This window comes from Ceratina calcarata, unplaced genomic scaffold (genome assembly GCF_001652005.2).
Source record: "Ceratina calcarata isolate Rehan_Ccalc_2016 unplaced genomic scaffold, ASM165200v1 scaffold253.2, whole genome shotgun sequence".
Taxonomy (NCBI): domain Eukaryota; kingdom Metazoa; phylum Arthropoda; class Insecta; order Hymenoptera; family Apidae; genus Ceratina; species Ceratina calcarata.
In genome coordinates, this window is record NW_017147346.1 from 82,275 (window position 1) to 100,502 (window position 18,228).

Sequence of the window (18,228 nt, forward strand, 5' to 3'; positions counted from 1 at the left end):
GTTCGACTTTAAAATATTTTTTTTAGAACATGTATTAACAATTATAGAAAATTACAAAATTCTCTTATTGTTGCATCCATACAGGGTGTCCTCAAATTAAACGTCCAAACTACACCAGCATATTCTATGAGGAAAAAATAAGTAAAAAATGTTATATAAACACTGGTCTGCAAATGCTTTATAAAAAAGTAATAATAAGAAAATGAAAATAAAGTAAAAAGCGAGCTCGTTGTTGGTACGTTGGAGTGTAACAATGAGGGGGCAGTTATGAAACTTCTAGCCACACTTATTATTTGAAATAGTCGAACGCGATAACGCAGAGATCGAATTATGTAAATATTTGTACTGTCGTGATCAGTGAGGGAATTAATGTCATTTCCCAAACGTTAATTCGCGACGAAAAGCAATAAAAACGATTAATGGTGCACTCACTGAACTAAGGTAAGATAAAGATGAAGTACAGAGATTGATAAATTCAGTTTTCCTAGGATGTCCAGTTTCTATTCGTACCAGAGGACGGCACTTGGACGGCACGACTATAACTTTTTTCTCTTATTGTCACTGATAGAACAGACTGGTCGAGTTTGATCACTTAATTCGAGGACACTCTATATATTTCATAAATGAAACAAAAATTTTGCCGTTCAACGTATGAATTCTAGATGTGTTGTTTTGTCATATAAATTCATTCGACGCTTGCTTCGTCAAACTTTCATTCCGATTTGCAATTGTTTTTCATAGTCTTGTTGCACAACTCAGGAATTTTATGTTTTACGGAAATTGTTCGATAAAAATGATCAATATATGATTGAATAAAATCTATGCTATGTGTCAAAGAAATTGTGTCCCATTCGATCCTAAAAAACGGAACAAACTTAATCGTTAACCCAATAATAAGCTTTTTAATAGTCTCGTAAAATTTCTAAAATGTTTCACAGCTTATTATTGTAATACTTAATAACTATTAAAACTTGAAGTGCTTAAAAACAATAATAATTATGATAACCGCGCATTCGCGTCAGATTTAAGATAAAAGTCCCAAACGAAAGATCTTGTCAGAGAACCGGATCACGTAATTTGGGTCAAATGTGGCGCTAAACCCTGACCTTTGCGAGACACTCGAGATCCTTGAAACAGTCTTGGTCTATGAATGATTCCGCAAGGATCGCGAGAATACTGTATTAATTGCAACACGTCGCGTTGTTTCGACAACGCTAATATTGATTTAACGCGCGAACAGAGGGAAAACGCAGCGTCGGAACGTTCTTCCCCGTTTTACGCAATCACGATTGCGTTATTCTACGGCGTGTGCGATATTAGCCGTACGCACGAGCGCGATTACATACACGTTGACTATACGGCACATTTTTGGATCAACATTCAATGAAGTATGGAAATCATAGAAATGAGTTTCAAAACGTCGCCGTATCGCGACGCACGATATATGAATCCGCGCTGAGCAACGCGTTATCCGACGAGCCTATATTTGAAAAACATATAGAAAGATAACACAATCTTTTTTCCATTAAACTGTAGGAATCACGGTGCGTTAATAAAACCACGATTGTCCGGCCGCAAAACTATTGAGATATGCAATGACTACAGTTTCAATTATAGTTAAACTGAATTGCAGTCTCGTTTCTCTGGTCATCTTTGGGAAAAGAAAGGCTCGTTGAAAGCGGAAGGGAATCGGTGTAACTTACCTTATCGAGATACTGGAATCCATGTTCCCGCGCGACCTGCTGGGCTACGTCCGATCCTCCCTCGACGTGTATCGCCCACTGATTACTATACGCTGCCACTCGTCCAACGAAAGTCACCAGCGCGACGATGGCCAGTCCGAAAATTCTCAACGGGCACATGATAGCTCTGCCTCTCGATTGCGACTGGTACCCACCAGCGGCTCCAGTTTCACACGCGACACTATTATCCACTATCCACCGAAAACCAGCACTGCTACCGACGACGACGCGACGTACGAGGCGACGACGAAGATAACAAGAACAACGACAACAACGGCACCAGCACAGCCACCACGTCTACCACTTCTACCTACCTATCGCACCGCACGATAGAAACAAACCTATTGTAGCGAGACGTAAAGAGGAGAAGCGATAATAGGAGCAGAGATGGCAGTTAGAGCGAGGTAGGGAGAGGAAGAGACGCGATGAAAAGAAGAATGAAATAAAGGTAAAATACGACCGAGTGGGCCCGCACCTGCTCCGATCGACTGCCGCCAACTGAATCACCGGCAGCCTGTGTCACTCGTTAAGTAGCCTCCGCTACTGCCGCCCAATGACTACAACTACTACTACTACTACTACCACCGACTGACGTGACGACTCTCTGGTGCTCTTCTCTTCCTTCCACGTCGCCGTCGTTGCCGGCGTCGTCGGTCGTCGTCGTCGTTCCCTCGTCGCGGTGACGTTGCTGCCACTGTCGCCGCCTTCGTTCAACGACGAACAGCGGTAGGTGGGGCGATCGTCAAGTCATGTGGCCGCTGTTGGTGGGGAAATCAACGCGATCCCCGTGATATTGATAATCGTGGACGATCCTGCACGTGGCTGTCCTCCTCTCGATCAAGGGCGACGCGCGTGGAACCAGCGTTCACCATCCACCCCGACCTCATCCGCCTCGCGGATACCTCTGCTCCTCCTACTCCTCGTGAACCACTTGCACTCGATGTTAAAATGGGTAAACCAGCTTCCCCTCTGCCGATGATCTTCTTCTCTGTTTGTGTTTCCCCTCCGTTGGATACGTTCTTGATTACGTCGGCCAACGACGGTCTTCGACGAGATGTTGTTCCAATGAGCTCTTCCTTCTCGCCTCTCTTCTATCGCGAGTCTCGTAGGATACCGACGACGTGGTGAACGCGATGCTGATCGAACAACCGGGTGATTAACCAGTCCGAACGATAAACTTTGCGGACGGCTGAGTTTATCCGTACACGAACAACATCCGTCAGCAAGAACCCGGTGGAAATCAAAGCGGACGAATAGGTACCTGACCGACGTTTGACGAGATTATCGTTCGGTGAGTTTCGCCGAGGAAACACAGTTTAGACGGTGGTCATCCGGTACCACCGTTGCAAGACGGTCCTCCGGCAGTCGCAGTCAAATACTTGGCCGGCCATTCAGCCAGCGTCCTTTGCACGCCAGCAGCTGTCGACCGAAAAGTCGGTCGATTCACGTCATCGACCGTTGGATCCCCGCTGCATACCTTAAGAGAACTCGTCGATGATGTCTCGGCCTCTTGGCTACTCCTGACCTGTCTCACTTTTATCCACGTTCTGCTTTAGCTCATCTTCAGTGAAACCACGATCTGAAAAACATTTCAGGAACCAAGTCATCATACCTTCGTCAGTAATTAAGAATCTTTGACTATAATTAGTATTGTAAATCTTATATTAACCCTTTGCACTCGAGTGGCGCTGCTACGGCGCCCGGCACGAAAACTAATTGCAAACTGTAATATTTAACAGATTTTGTTGTATTCAATAAAAATGAAAAAATTGGTAAAATTTTATTATTTGTATACGTTCTTTTGGGTATAAAATGATTTGAAGTACCCCTAAAATTCTTCTCTAATATAGCCGAAATCGTCTCGAGTTGCTGGTTCGACCGAGCGCAAAAGGCCTCGAGTGCAAAGGGTTAAGTATAGTGAGTCCCACGTATATTCGTATCCATTTCAGAACTGAATAACTTTTTAATATTACACCAAAGAACTAAATATTCGCTGGTGTGATGGAAGGCTTAGTTTATGCAACATACAACAAATAGTTTAAGAAAGTTATTCAACTTTGAATATAGAACTCACTGTATATCGAAACAATTGGAAAGAAATAAAAGGGAAATAATATGTACAAAAAAAGGGGGATTACTCCAGAGGAAAATAAATTGAACAATTAGCTCCCTCAATCCCATAACAAGGAATCATTTCCATAAAACTGTGGCAAACCAACGAACAAGTTTTAATTACAGTTAGGTAAATGAGTCTGAAACTGAGACATCAACGCGAAACTGTTGTTTGCGTATCGACGGGAAGTAATATCCCTCGGAAACGATGGCCATCGCTTTGATTAGATTCTGACGATTACTTGTTTTACGTGCGGTACATTAAATATAGTCGGTGGTGTCCAACCGAACTGTCCGACTAGTCATAAACGAATTCGAACTGCGAACGCATCTACATGTGTAATAACGAGGATCCTCGGAAGCGCATCCCGCCGTCATTCTTCGAAGTTTCGTGTTTTCAATTGGCCGCGTTCACGCATTTTCACAGTTGAAGAGTACTCGAATCAAGTCAGATTTTCGAATGAAAAGAAACACGATCGATACGCGTGGAAATAGTTATATCTCGTACAGGGAAAATTGCATTCAATGCGTATCTCGACCTGATTTCCTCCAGAGGTACATAGGGGAAATTTACTAAGGAAACATGATATCGTATCATCCCTCTTTTTTAATGATCTGTGTTCGTCCTAGAGAAAATCACACACATGTTCTTTACATTTTCATATAGGTAATCTTTTTACAAAAAGAGCATGTTGTATGATGTACAAGATATTCGCAATAATTTAGGTCATCGTTCTGATCGTAAATATAAATATTAGGAAAAGACCAAAGAGGAGGAAGTTATAGTATATTTTACCGACAATGTGAAAGCGTTTCTAAATCTTTCGTATTTTTAATATCTTTCTAGATATAAAAATGGCCTTCATACGAACGAGACAAAAATGGCTATTATCACAAATTTGCTACAAATGCTACAAATTTTTTTACATAATATGAAAGCGGGTTCAACCATGTAGTACATTATGGTCTTCAGGGTCAGTCCTTCATACGAACGAGACAAAAATGGCTATTATCACAGGAAATGCTACAAATTTTTTTACATAATATGAAAGCGGGTTCAACCATGTAGTACATTATGGTCTTCAGGGTCAGACGAGGATACAAATAAAAGAAAAATACTTAACATTTCGTAATATTGTATTTTTAGTATGTTGTACTAATAAGACCATATCTCGTGTTAAATGTGACTTCCGCTGACTGTGTTGATACAATTGAAGGACATCAAATAGTCTGGTCATTTTCCTTATCGAAATAGACGGATCTTCTTGAAAATGGAGATCATTTGTTTACTGAAAGAGTTATTTCACGGATCCCTTGACGTTTTGACTGTACGGGTCCTGTTTCAAACGTTTATTGGGATAGAGAAACTGAATTTCACTAGACTATACTCTCTATGAATATCTTCTTTCGTACATTGGTTTATTCTGTCTCTTATTTTAGTTACACTCGTAAAAAATATGTAATACATCCATTATTTCCTGCATAGAATAACGATACATACTAATAACGTATTATTAAATACACTAAAAACCAGAACTGTATGGAATTATACCAAATCTATCGTTTCTGGTTGTTACGCACAAATACACTGAACTAAAAGAATAAGCTTGACTTATGAAAAGATAAACATTCACACAGTCAGCGGAAATCACATTGAACATGAGATATAGCTTTATTACTACAACACATTAATAAATATAATATTACGAAATGTTGAATTTATATCTTTTATTTCTGCCCTTGTATGACCTTGAAGATTACAGTGTACTACATGGTTGAACTTGTTTTGTGACATTCAGTGACCTGAAAAGATTTGCATTCTATTTAAAAAAATTAAGGTCACCTTTATTTCTAGAAAAATATTAAAAATACAAAAAATTTAAATACGCTCTCACATTGCTAGTTAAATATGTATTAAAACTTGATCCTCTTCGGTTTTTTCCTAATATTTATCGTTTACGATAAAAACGATGGTCTAAATTATCGCGAATACCCCGTATTGCAACATCGCTTGGAATTTTGCAATTATTTCCTTGTAGTTCTTCAAGCGACCAATAATATCGTTAAAGTAGGAAACGCATATAAAGGCTCCATAAATTTTTAGCGAGCACAGGAACTGCCTACGTGGCGTCAGCATAAGGTTTTAGTACGCTTATTGTCAATAATGCACAAGACAGAACGTACATGGAAATATAAGAAAAATTTTGACTACAAAAGCCTAACATCACATCTAAAAATTTTCTTATTAAAAAATTAAGGTCACCTTTATTTCTAGAAAAATATTAAAAATACAAAAAATTTAAATACGCTCTCACATTGCTAGTTAAATATGTATTAAAACTTGATCCTCTTCGGTTTTTTCCTAATATTTATCGTTTACGATAAAAACGATGGTCTAAATTATCGCGAATACCCCGTATTGCAACATCGCTTGGAATTTTGCAATTATTTCCTTGTAGTTCTTCAAGCGACCAATAATATCGTTAAAGTAGGAAACGCATATAAAGGCTCCATAAATTTTTAGCGAGCACAGGAACTGCCTACGTGGCGTCAGCATAAGGTTTTAGTACGCTTATTGTCAATAATGCACAAGACAGAACGTACATGGAAATATAAGAAAAATTTTGACTACAAAAGCCTAACATCACATCTAAAAATTTTCTTATTAATATTTTAATTATGTTTATATATTAATTTTACAACACATGTTATTTTATGTACTTTATTATATTAAATACTTTACAGGCGTTTACTAGAACACCATGTTTCACACGCATATTTTTTACGTGATCCACGCAAATTGTATGAATCTACAGAAGTGTAATCCACGATTTATTCTACTTATTCGAAGAACGAATTTGAAACTATCGAGTTGTATTATGGTGGGATTTTTAAGGTCGCCGGATTTCGTGAAAAAGTACTCGATTTTCGAGCTGCGGTTCACGGTTACAATTCGATAGGACGCTTACGCCGATCAAGTGAAATTGCGTTATTCGTTCCCTCCGGGCTGGTAAATTCTACGGGTCTATTTTGAAAGGATGGAAATACGAGGCAGATTGCGATCAGTATATAAACATTTGCCTCGCGAAATCTACTAGCTGCTACCAGACTTTTCTGATCGAACGTGAAAAACCGGCGGAAATTGAAACGTTATCAAGCAAACGAGAGCTAGATTTACGGATGACGTAATGAGTTTCGTACAGTTTTAAAATGTTACTGATTCTAACAGCGATTGTTAAATACTTTCGACGCAACAGTTATTAAAGGTGGACAATAGAACCTTGATGCTAGGGAAATCGAGGAAGGTAACGTCACTCTATTGTTTTCATCGGATGAAATTATTATCCTATTGCATGCCGTCCTGAATTCTACTGGCGGGGTTAGTGAACGCGGCGAAGAAACGCAAAGAAAAACCGAGGATTCACATTATCGTCACGTTCAAGCGACGTTCCAAGCAATCCAACTTCCGGGGAGAGGACACTGGCGGTCCTACAGATACACAACTTCTTGAAAGCTCCATTTTGTGCCCGAAACAAGTTAAGTTTCCCCTCCTGTATTTGGCTTCTGCCGTTTCACCCGCAAAAACGAAAATCTATATTTTATATTTCGCCCGGAATATCCGACAATTTCACCACCGAATAAACTTTCCCCTCGAGCCTTAGTTTAAAAAAAGAGGAAGAAAAAAAAGGGAACATAAAATAGGCAGGAACAAATAAAATTAAATTCTCACAACCGAATATTGGAAAGTTTCCAATCAAAGCGACATAGGAGAAATACAATTTTTATTGAAACTGCACGAATTTCGTGAAACACGTTTGATCGACACATGTTAAAAACTGGTGTCAAAAAATTGATATTAAAATACGCATAATCTTTTATCAATATAAAGCTTATTATTTTATTACTGACTTATAGTTCTTCTAACTGTAACAGGCTCGACGTTAGAGCATCCAGGTTAAGGTCAATGCCGACGATTTGAAATACAAATTGCATTGCTAGGTCCGCGAAATCGATTTTGGCAACGTTCCTATACAAATTATTATCATCGTCGAATTATCTGGCCAGAACCAAATAATCTTTCCTATCGATATTCCCTTCCACTAACAAAATACATCCCCGTCATCAATAATTCTACGAACCTAATTCCCATTTGCGATTTTCACAAAACTCTTGAATGCGATTCAATTACCGTCGCAATGTCGCTAATCCGGTAAAATCCCGTAACCGCGGAAGAATTATGAAAATTACCGAACGATAAGTCGAGCCGAGGTGAGTGTAGCCCGACATTGTGTAGCAGCTTAAAAGAAGTAGACGCGTGGACAGATTTCCGGAGGGGAAAACGAGAAAAAGGAAAAAATCCGCTAGGCATTGGCTGGCCAGCGACGCGGCGGAGCGTCGCAGTCCACTGGAACATCTACTTCGTGCCCCGAGGAAATTGCATTCTGCGGTCTTCCTCCTCCGCTTCCGCACTCGGTGCTCCGGTGATAAAGAGAGAATAAAAGCGGCTGGCGCGGGAGAGGACAGCGTTAAAGAAGTGAATCAAATTTAAGCCGACTCTCTCGCTCCATCTTCGACGTCTATTATCACCCCGTCTCGTTTTCCGTCTGGCCTCGCCGCCGTCAGACATCCTCCTCTCCCTTTTTAATTTTCAAACAAAGCTCGCGAAAAACCTTTTCTACCCAGGCCTGGCTAGCGGAGAAGCCGATTCGAACGATTCATCCAGTCGGCCCTGGCAACGAACGCGCGTAGAAAGAGAGGTAGCAGAGCGGGACAGAGAGAGAGAAAGAGAGAGAGGAGCTTTGGAACGCGCGTGCACGCGCTCCAAATGAAAACGAACGAGGCCGAACCACTCTGGCAGGTAATAACCGGCGACCTTTGCCCCTACGAGCTCTGCCTACCTGGCCGCTACGTGACCGAGTTCTCTTTTCTTCGGGGGACTAATTTTTACGCACGGCCGGTGAGCTCTTTGGAACTGTGTTCCTCTGCTATAGGAAAAGGGACTGCAGCTGCCGAGAATCCTCTGAGTTAGGGATAAATTTTCATCGCTGAATCGCTGGGGAAAAATGACCATGTATCGATGAGTTCGTACAACATATTTCCAAAAACGTTTATAATTCCTCACAATAAAATATCTGTCGTACCTTGGCAGAGCTGATAACGAAATATTTGAACCGTACATGCAGTAGATTTAAAAACGACACGAAACAATTTCAACCGTCGCACGCAACCAATGAATCCTCTTCGATTTTCGACATGCTGTTGCATTGTTTCCCGTTAAGTCAGGATATGCTTATACGCACTACAAAAAATACTGATTGGCGAGAGGGAAAAAAAGCAACGACAAGTAATTTCAGAATTCAATTAATTGGCAACCGGCTGCCAGGCGAAAACAAAAGGTTGCGCGATGCAGCTAGTAACACAAAAACTGAGCCAGTTTAGGCGTGTTAGTTTCCCCTACGAGGACAAAATTCATAACGAGTAATAAGTCTACGTTTTATTTTTTCAATACTCGATCTGGCATCAATACTATTGAATTTTAACATAATTTTCACGCGTCAAAATAAAAGGAATTTTAATATAGGTGGTGGTAACGTATAGGATAAAATTGTTTTTAATTTAACGCGTGAAAATCATTTTAATTAATTTATTTAATTAAAATGCAACAGTATCGATGCCAGATCGAGCATTGAAAAAATAAGACGTAGACTTATTACTCGTTTTTAATTTTGTCCCCGTAAGGGAAACTAACACATGCCCGAGCTGTCTCAGTTAGTGCAGTTTCTGTATTACTATATAGGTGTACAATGAATGACATCGGTTTCACACGTTCCGTGTGCGTTGCATTGGCGTAACAAAAGAAAGCCACCGTTGGCGGCGGGAAGGAATGTGCGATGCATCTGCACCTTGGAAATTTTCCCAATGACGGGTCGAGGATTACGCAATTATCATTAACGCGGACAAAAGGAATGCCAACGAACCGAGCGGTTCGCGAGAGGCCTTTCTCGTAACAGGAAACACTCGGGGTCAGGGACTGCCGTTGAAGTTCATACCGGCTCGCGGTTCGTGCAATGAGACGCACTGGAAACCGGCTCGTTCGACTCGCTCGTTAAGATAACAGGGCTGTAGGTACGTACGCCTATCCCGTGCGTGCATCGAGTGTACAAAAAATCAAGCAACTGTCACACGCCACGGAGAGAGAAGAAGAAAAAAAAAAGAAACATTCCTTATACTACATTTCGCTCCGTGTCACTTTCAATAATCGTAACCACGCGATCGAAAGTTCGAATGTCATATAAATGTCAAACGCAACCTCCGAGTAGTCGCAGTTTTGGTACGCCTGGCAATAAAACCGGGGCTTATCTGTTCGAAAGCTGGTCCGTGCACTACGTATTGTCGCAGGACCCGCGACCTTCTATCGTGAGGAGAACCGACCGAAAAAAAGTAAATGTACCGTCCTCGAGTGGCGAGGGTCGCGTGATTCATGACGCTTTATCTACGAGACTCGTGCGATAGAGAATTAAAACTCGGCGGGTTCTCGGAATCGTGAACCGAGGGAATGTAGACAGGTTGGGAACAAGGCAGGAGGACTACACGTGGGCAGAAACACGCTCTCCCCGCCATGCCACCGCCAGCCGGGATTCACGGGCGAGACGGCGGGCGAGTATTCGCGTTACGAAGCTGTCAAGCCATGTTCCCGTATCATCGGAAAGATGAGCAACGCGACGAAACTGCACGCGAGACACGGTTGTCTTGTTCCGCTCTCGAGTTCCTTTCAAGGTAACGGTTCATTCACACGTTCCCGATGCCAAAGGGAGAATTATCACCGCGTGGCTTGACAGCTCGCATCCGAGACGACTCCTGGATTAATGCGGACCGGGGCGCACGCTTATTAATAGATTTTCACTCACGATTTCGGCCGCCGCTCGTTTGGCTCTCCGACTGCTCGTCTGGCCGCAGCGTCTTCGCGGGGCCGTCGATACACACGGCTCTGGCACGAGTCGCCGTGCACGAGAAATGCGTGGGAGAGAGAGAAAGACAGATTTACTCCGAATCGAAGCGAGGAATGCGGAAGACGGAGAAACGGGGATAGCACCGCACAGTTGCACAGCCTGGGAAACACGCCTCTCGTTCTGTGTATCTACCCGCGAGAACTGGATGCGGATTATTACTCTGGCCGCGCGATACCACGGTCGTGACGACACGTAACCTTGTTCTGTGAAGAACCGCGTGCAAGTCTTTTGTACCGTGTCACCGTCGCCGCGCGAATGTCGGATCGTGCGACGTCACTCCACGCTACGAAGTCATCCCTACGACGAACCACGGCTGACTAACGGCTCGGTCCGTCGCGCTCCGCTCCGATCTTCTCCCCACCGCGCACGATTCGCCCCCTACTTTGTCCCTTCTCCATTTGTCTCTCTCGCTCGATCCCTACCACGCGGCTGCTTACAGTGGGGTAGAAATAGGAGAAAAAAATTGTGAAACTTACAAATTTTTGTATACCCCTCATTTGAGCGAACAATATAACCGTGATTGGGGTATGTAAAAACTACCAATTTAATACGGTTACGGGAAACTTAAAATTATTGAACTTCTTTCATTATTCTTAAATATATATTTTAGTGTAATCATAATAAATTAATACATTCATTTAATTGCCTATTAATAGCAATTTTTTAATTAATAGAACGTAATAGTTTGTTGGTTCTAGCTATTCGTATTTTCATTCAACTATCAAAATTTCAGTTTTATATCAAAATTTATTCTTATACATGTCGATTGACATATTTCGTATCGTAGATTCCCATGAATACGTTGACGGGAGACTTCAACATAAACTTTATTCATTTTAATGGGATACTCCATTTTTGTATTGCTAATAAAATCCATCAAATCCTTTCACATTCAACGTCGATATTTTTGACATAACTGATTTATCTTGATATCGTTTTTAAATAAACTCATAAAATGCAATGAATTATTCATCCTACAATACTTGATGACGGTCTATACCAATTTTGGCTTCGCATCTTTCTTCTGTTTTTATAGCAATTAATATCTGTAATAATGATGAAAACGAGAAAAAGAACCTGATGAATTGAAGACAGTCGAGCTGCTTGAGAAATGCTCGCTATTTATAATTGTTTAGAACAATTGTAGCGATCGTAGCCCCGCGTGTTCGACGCCATCGTTCACTCGGTAACCGCTTGTCCATGTAGCATTCATGCTTCTCTTCCCCGCGTTCGTCATGGAATAGAGCGAGAGGATCGTGGCCACGGTGTGAAAGCTTGAGGGCCTATACATACAGACACTATCATCGTAATGTTACGGGTGGACTCATTGGTAGGCTACAGATTTTTATGCAAAATAAAACAGTTTAAGAATATATATTTTAGGTAAACTCATTTTATGATTTAAACATTGCAACTCAACATTGATATTCTGTACACTGTTTATATTTTTGATATACATATATTCTTGTAAATGAATAAGATATATTCATCAGGCAGAAGCTTCTGCTCTTTCCTTTATTACTTAACATTGTCATCAGAAGGGTTCTTGTATCTTGCAAAGGCCAGAAGATAATCTCGTCAAATGCTTAGCATAAATATAAAAAAATTATAATTCTCCTAATATTATTATATAATAATGTTTATAATTTTCTACTGTATTTACTATTCAACTTGGCATTTTATACATTACACATAGCGTTTATATATAATTTTGACACATTCAATATTCTTTTAAATGCGTAAAATCTATTATCAGGAGCTTGTGCTCTAATCATATATCAATATTGTCACCAGAACGATTCTCGTACGTTGTAAAGGCCAAAAGATAAAAATTGAAATGCTTAACATGAATTTCTGATCGTCCAACAAATTGAAACTTGTATGTGGACATATTTAGACAATTAATCAACGATCCAAATATTACGCTATATTTCTTTATTAAATGTTTATAATTGCCTATTCTATGTATTTCCTATTCAACTTCTTGTACGACATTTTATATATTACACGTAGCGTTTATATTTTTGATATGTTCCATAATCTTCATAAAATCTATAATAATTAGATAGATGCTTGTGCTTCTACCTTTATTTATCGCCTATGATCGCCTAACAATATTATCAGAATACTACTTGCACTTCGCAGAGGCTAGAAGATAATCTCGTGAAATACTTAGTACGAATTTTTGATCTACTACATTGGAATTTACTCATAGATGTTCATATGGCAGAAAAACAATTGACATTTCTACAATTATTTATTGGATGTTTATAATTTTCTATTCTTTTTGTGATTTGATCTATTATAATTGAGCAGGAATTCTGACTACTTCAACTTATAAAGCTCCTATTATCATATTCTCAGGAACAGTGCACCCAGTTTCCTCGTTTCCTAAAGATTTCGAGGCCACAAAGCGAGACTAATCTCTTAAACAGTGTAATACCTGACTGTATTCTTCAGCTTAAACCCTTTTCGCCGCAGGACGTGGGCCCGACAAGATCCTCGATCGTCCCTGGGGGTTTCAGCGTAGGAACTCATCGTCCCTCTCCTTCTCATAGCCTCCCAACCCTCTTCTTTCCACTCTTTCATCTTCTAGCCAGCCGCGCACAGGTAGCAGTACGTCTCTCTGGTGTCTTCAGCCTCCGTCAACCTCATTTCTTAGCCCGGCTCTTGCTTTCTTAGGTCTATCTCATTCTTCTTTCCCCCAGGTTGTCAGGTTGGCCCCCACAGGTGCCACCGAGCGAAAGAAAGACGGAGAGCCACAGGGATATTCACTAGGAATTCTTGATACCTGGTAAATATCCTCGAGCACCTTCAGTTCTTTCCCATCTTATCTTATCCGCCTATCAAGCTCGTTCGATGAACCTCATCGGGGCTGATTCCGACGGTGTATCCATACACACGTAGTGTATCGGCGGTGGCTAGTTGTTTGTCTCCAGGAACCCCCGTCGACACGTCGCTACTTGCATGCTAAACGAGCGGTGCCCGATAACGAGTTAGGATACCGCCGAACGCATCCTGATTTCCGTCGATCCCCACGTTATTTGCTACAACGTAAAGAAGATCAAGTGGCCTACTCACGATCTTTCCCCGCGGTGGATGATATTTCGGTTTTTCGAGTGCTACTCCATGGATAGACCCTCTGTTTTTTTATTAGAATTTTACTTAGGTATGAAAATAAGTTTCAAAATTTTCTTTATATTATGGTTCCTTCGATTGTGGAAGTATTTTCAAAACCCAATTTCAGGAAGAAGTTTTACTGTGGAAAAACGTATAAATATAGATTATTTAAAGCCCCTTTAATGCCATTGAAAAGTCTGCAACCCTCTTAGATAGACCTTTTTACATGAGACAACCTGTATACAACGTGTCAGTGAGAAATATTATATTATTTTCAATTATTTGTATAATAATCATTGATTTCATTGTAAATTCAGTCTAATTTGTCAGAATTAAAAGGATACATTTATTTAATGACCTCCATAATACAAATGAAATCATACAATGCATGTTTTGATAAATCATTAAATAATAAGGTACTGTATAGTATAATATCTCTTATTAGCTCTCTGTGTAGTTATCAGTGTATAATTATCAATGATAATGGTACAAATTGCTTCACTACAGTCACACCGAATTCATTAAATAATCTAATTGATACTATTGTTGAGCATTTATTATGTTCACAAGTAACATGTACATTACAATGTAAACGATACGCATTCGACAACAATGATGCAGTTAATTAATTGTTCAAAAAAGGTTAATACATCGTTAAAGTACGTCCACATAATGAATAATTACTGTCACTCATCAAGACAGATGAATTACAAAATTCACAAAGTTAACAAGCTTCGAGCGGTAACCCATCGACGTCACGAAAAATTTAATCGACAGGAAATCAGTTGGCTGTAATGAAGATGAAACGATGAATTGACCAATCAGTTTTGATCCGAGATACTCTGATTCTATATTCCGCTCCCTAATTATTCTCTTTTTTTCACGTTTTTCCCGACGGAGCTAATCGACTTTAAATTCAATTTTACAGACGATATTTCTCGGCCACTTTTTACGACAATAAGCGCGGCTTGAACGTCACGTTTTAATCTTCTCGAGTATCAGGTGCTTATTTCCTCCTAATATTCTTTCATCCCATGTTTCGACCGTGTATCTTCCTTAACGTACATATTACCGCCTAGCACGATAACGCAACGCTGTAAAGTACGGTCATAATTAAAAGAGGAACACTCCCTGACTAAACAATTACGTAGTTATTCGGGGAACGTTCACCTTGTCTCCGTCACATTTTTAACAAATAGCACGTGCGCCTCTTATTAAACTGGAAGTTGATATCAAGGTACAAATAATTCTTGCGTTCCTCCCTTTAATTTAGTAGATTCTTCCTTACATTCATACCAGAAAATTATAAGAACTGACTGTACTTCTACAGATAATTTCAAATATACAATGGCTTACAAAAATATTCGAATAAGCATATTTGCTTGCATTTGCAAACTTTAATTTATATCAACATAACTCTTTTAAAACAATTCGGTGTTTATAATAAAGAGGAAATTTGAAGATTTATTATAAATACACAAGATGAATGATTCAGTGGAACTATTTGAATGTTATAATACTGATGATATTTTTCCGCATTGAATGTAAAAATTGAATGAAGCCTTCGAATGCTATCATAAGCCTCTATATAGAATGTACTTAAATATTAAATATTATATACACTACTTGAATAATGTATTTCTCATCTGTGTATCAGAAGGAAATAAAGTAGAATTGATCAGCATAGTTTAACTGTGCTTTAGATAAACTTTAATACATTATCTTTTAATATATTCTAATGATAGTAACATTTTTAAATGTTATATATATTTAAATGTTTTTATACATTTAAATATTAAATAATATAAACACTTTCGTGAGCCACTATGTACATATTGAATAATATAATTCTCACCTATTCAGGAAAAGAAATAAAATAAATTTGGTCAGCGTATTTTAACTTCCAGATAAACTCTAGGTTCAGCCTAACTTATCCATTCGATCTAAGGCTTAAATTCTTTACCGCACCGTTTGTTCCTCAACCGTTATAAAAGTCAGCCCGATAACAGTCAGTGGTCACGGGTTTTTGTTTCCACCGGCTACACGGAAATCGACGAACGCGATTTGGGAAAAAAACGGGATCGATTCGTACGATCGGGGGCAACGTCGTCATCCTTATTCCTCTCGTCACCGTAGCGAGCCTCCATTAATCTCCGTCAGTCGCGTCTGACGGACGCAAAGGAGGCGATAACGAACGGGTTATCGGGAATGAAGACCGAAATCCCTTTTGGCGTTTCCACTCGTTCCTCTTTCTTATCCACGTCGGCGATCTAACCGTCGCGTCGCGAAATTTGCTAACGCCTCGTTGATGTTTAGCAAATTTCCTGACGGGGCTTGGGAAAAACGAGCCGTGTCAGTTACGAGTAATTTATATTGCTGAAAAATTATATCACACTGACGCAAGAGCTTAAGCATGGGAAAGTGAAATATTATATTTATTATATAAAAACGCGACGCGATTTCGATTTTACAAAATACGGATTTGGAGTTTCTTGGTGCATTAAAAAATGTTCGATTCAAGAGAGTTAGTAAACGCGAATCATGTGACGGAATCGAATGAAACGTTTTGTTTTTAATTATCTTTGTATGTTTTTCCATTGACCTGTACCTTTCCTCGGTTATTTGATTGAAACGTATGAAACGGTGGAATAGACTAGATTTTCAAAAACCAATACGGTTTATTCTCTTGCTAAATAAAACTTTTGTACCTTTCTCCAATTAGGGAATCAAACGAGTTTTTCGTTTTCGCCAAATATCATTTTTTGCTGCAGTCTGTTTCTCTCCTGGAATCCTGTTCAGTTTCGACGAACTACCATCGCGTATTGTTTATTCCTCCTAATTTTTTACATCGAATTTTTTTCACAATGCATTCTGCTGCCGAAGGAAAGCGAGGGAAAAAACAATTCATCCACTGGTACGTGTTCAGGGAAAGGGGAAAGGAATCCGATCATTCGAACAATCTACATTTCGGCGGACTGTGAAAGTTCGCTTGAAAACGAACTTTCGAAAGCTGCACGGCCTCGGATGCTCTTAACACGAGTACCGGCCGAAAGCGAACTACCCAAGGAAACCGCGGCCGACTTTCATTCAAAGAGATCAACGAGAAAAAGTGGGAAGGGGCGGTGGGGGGTGGTTGGGTGCAAATAAAAATAGAAGAGCCGAGGAAGGGAAGCGAAGCTCGAGGACGGGAGGGCTAACCGAGAGGCAGTTTGAGTAATGACGTGAATTTCGAACAAATATTAATTATCATCGAGAGCGATGCGGCGTCCATGCTTGGTCACGTAGTCCTGCATCCAGTAAGTAGCCGGAATAATGTGATTCTGTCAAAACAGGACGCCATCAATTATACTTCTTGCCGTTCAGCCGTGATCTAGTTTTCAGAGCCTGTGCACATCCCCCGTCCTTCTGCGATGGCCCTCCTGTCGCCGAGGCGGGGGAGGCGATGGAAAATCGATGGTGGAACCAGTTCTCTGCCAGGTATAGTTGTTCCATGGTACCGCGATCGACTTCCTAAACTGAATAATTAACCCGGCCGGAGTGTTATTAAAGCGGACGGTCGAATCGGTTCGCTTCCGTACTGGAATCGGCCGAGCCTGTGTACGGGAGGTTCGCCTCGATTTTACGGCAACTCGATTATATCGACGCTTTCAAAAGAGACCGAAGGCGTTGTCCGAAACGTCAAAGATGGAAAATTTCTATTCTCGTCCGTTTGTTCGATTTTCTCCCTGTCACCTGAATATTCAGGAGATCACTTTTCGAGGTTGTTCGTAAGGGATATTGAATACTTGGATGCTTTGCTGACTTGAATATTCATTTCGGTGCCGTTTGATGTGTACCGTGAGAGCGCGTTTTGTATAAAATCTAGAACGAAATTGGTCCCGGTTTTTCTTCCGCTGTACCCCGTTCAGAAATCTTCTATACCTGGCAAATGACTGTTTGGCATGGGCAAAGTTCGTTGCACGTACTCCAACCTATTTTTTTGTTCATTACCATTTTTATACAATCTCTTAAAGAATTTTTAATAAATACTGTCCCGCATAATGTCTGACAATGTTTTTATCTAGTATGTTCACTAAATGAATTTTCCGTAAACTGTGTGTCACGTACAAAGTGCCTTCGATATTATAAAACGTTCCACATTTTATAGCCGTCTCGGAGAGTGCCGTTGTCACGAATTATTTTGCCCAGTTCTCCTTCGATATTCCTTCAGCGTCACAGGGTATTGTATAATGTCGTTTCGCTGT

The 18,228-nt window shown here is 40.2% G+C and overlaps 1 long non-coding RNA gene across 1 annotated transcript; it reads right to left on the reverse strand.

The window, feature by feature from the left end:
• Positions 1–1,706: 1,706 nt before the first annotated feature.
• LOC108623137 (uncharacterized) lies at positions 1,707–11,165 on the reverse strand. The gene is made up of 3 exons (XR_001916531.2): positions 10,763–11,165; positions 2,218–3,321; positions 1,707–2,056 (listed from the first exon to the last, which is right to left on the reverse strand). It is a non-coding gene; the product is annotated as an uncharacterized LOC108623137 (long non-coding RNA).
• Positions 11,166–18,228: the final 7,063 nt, after the last annotated feature.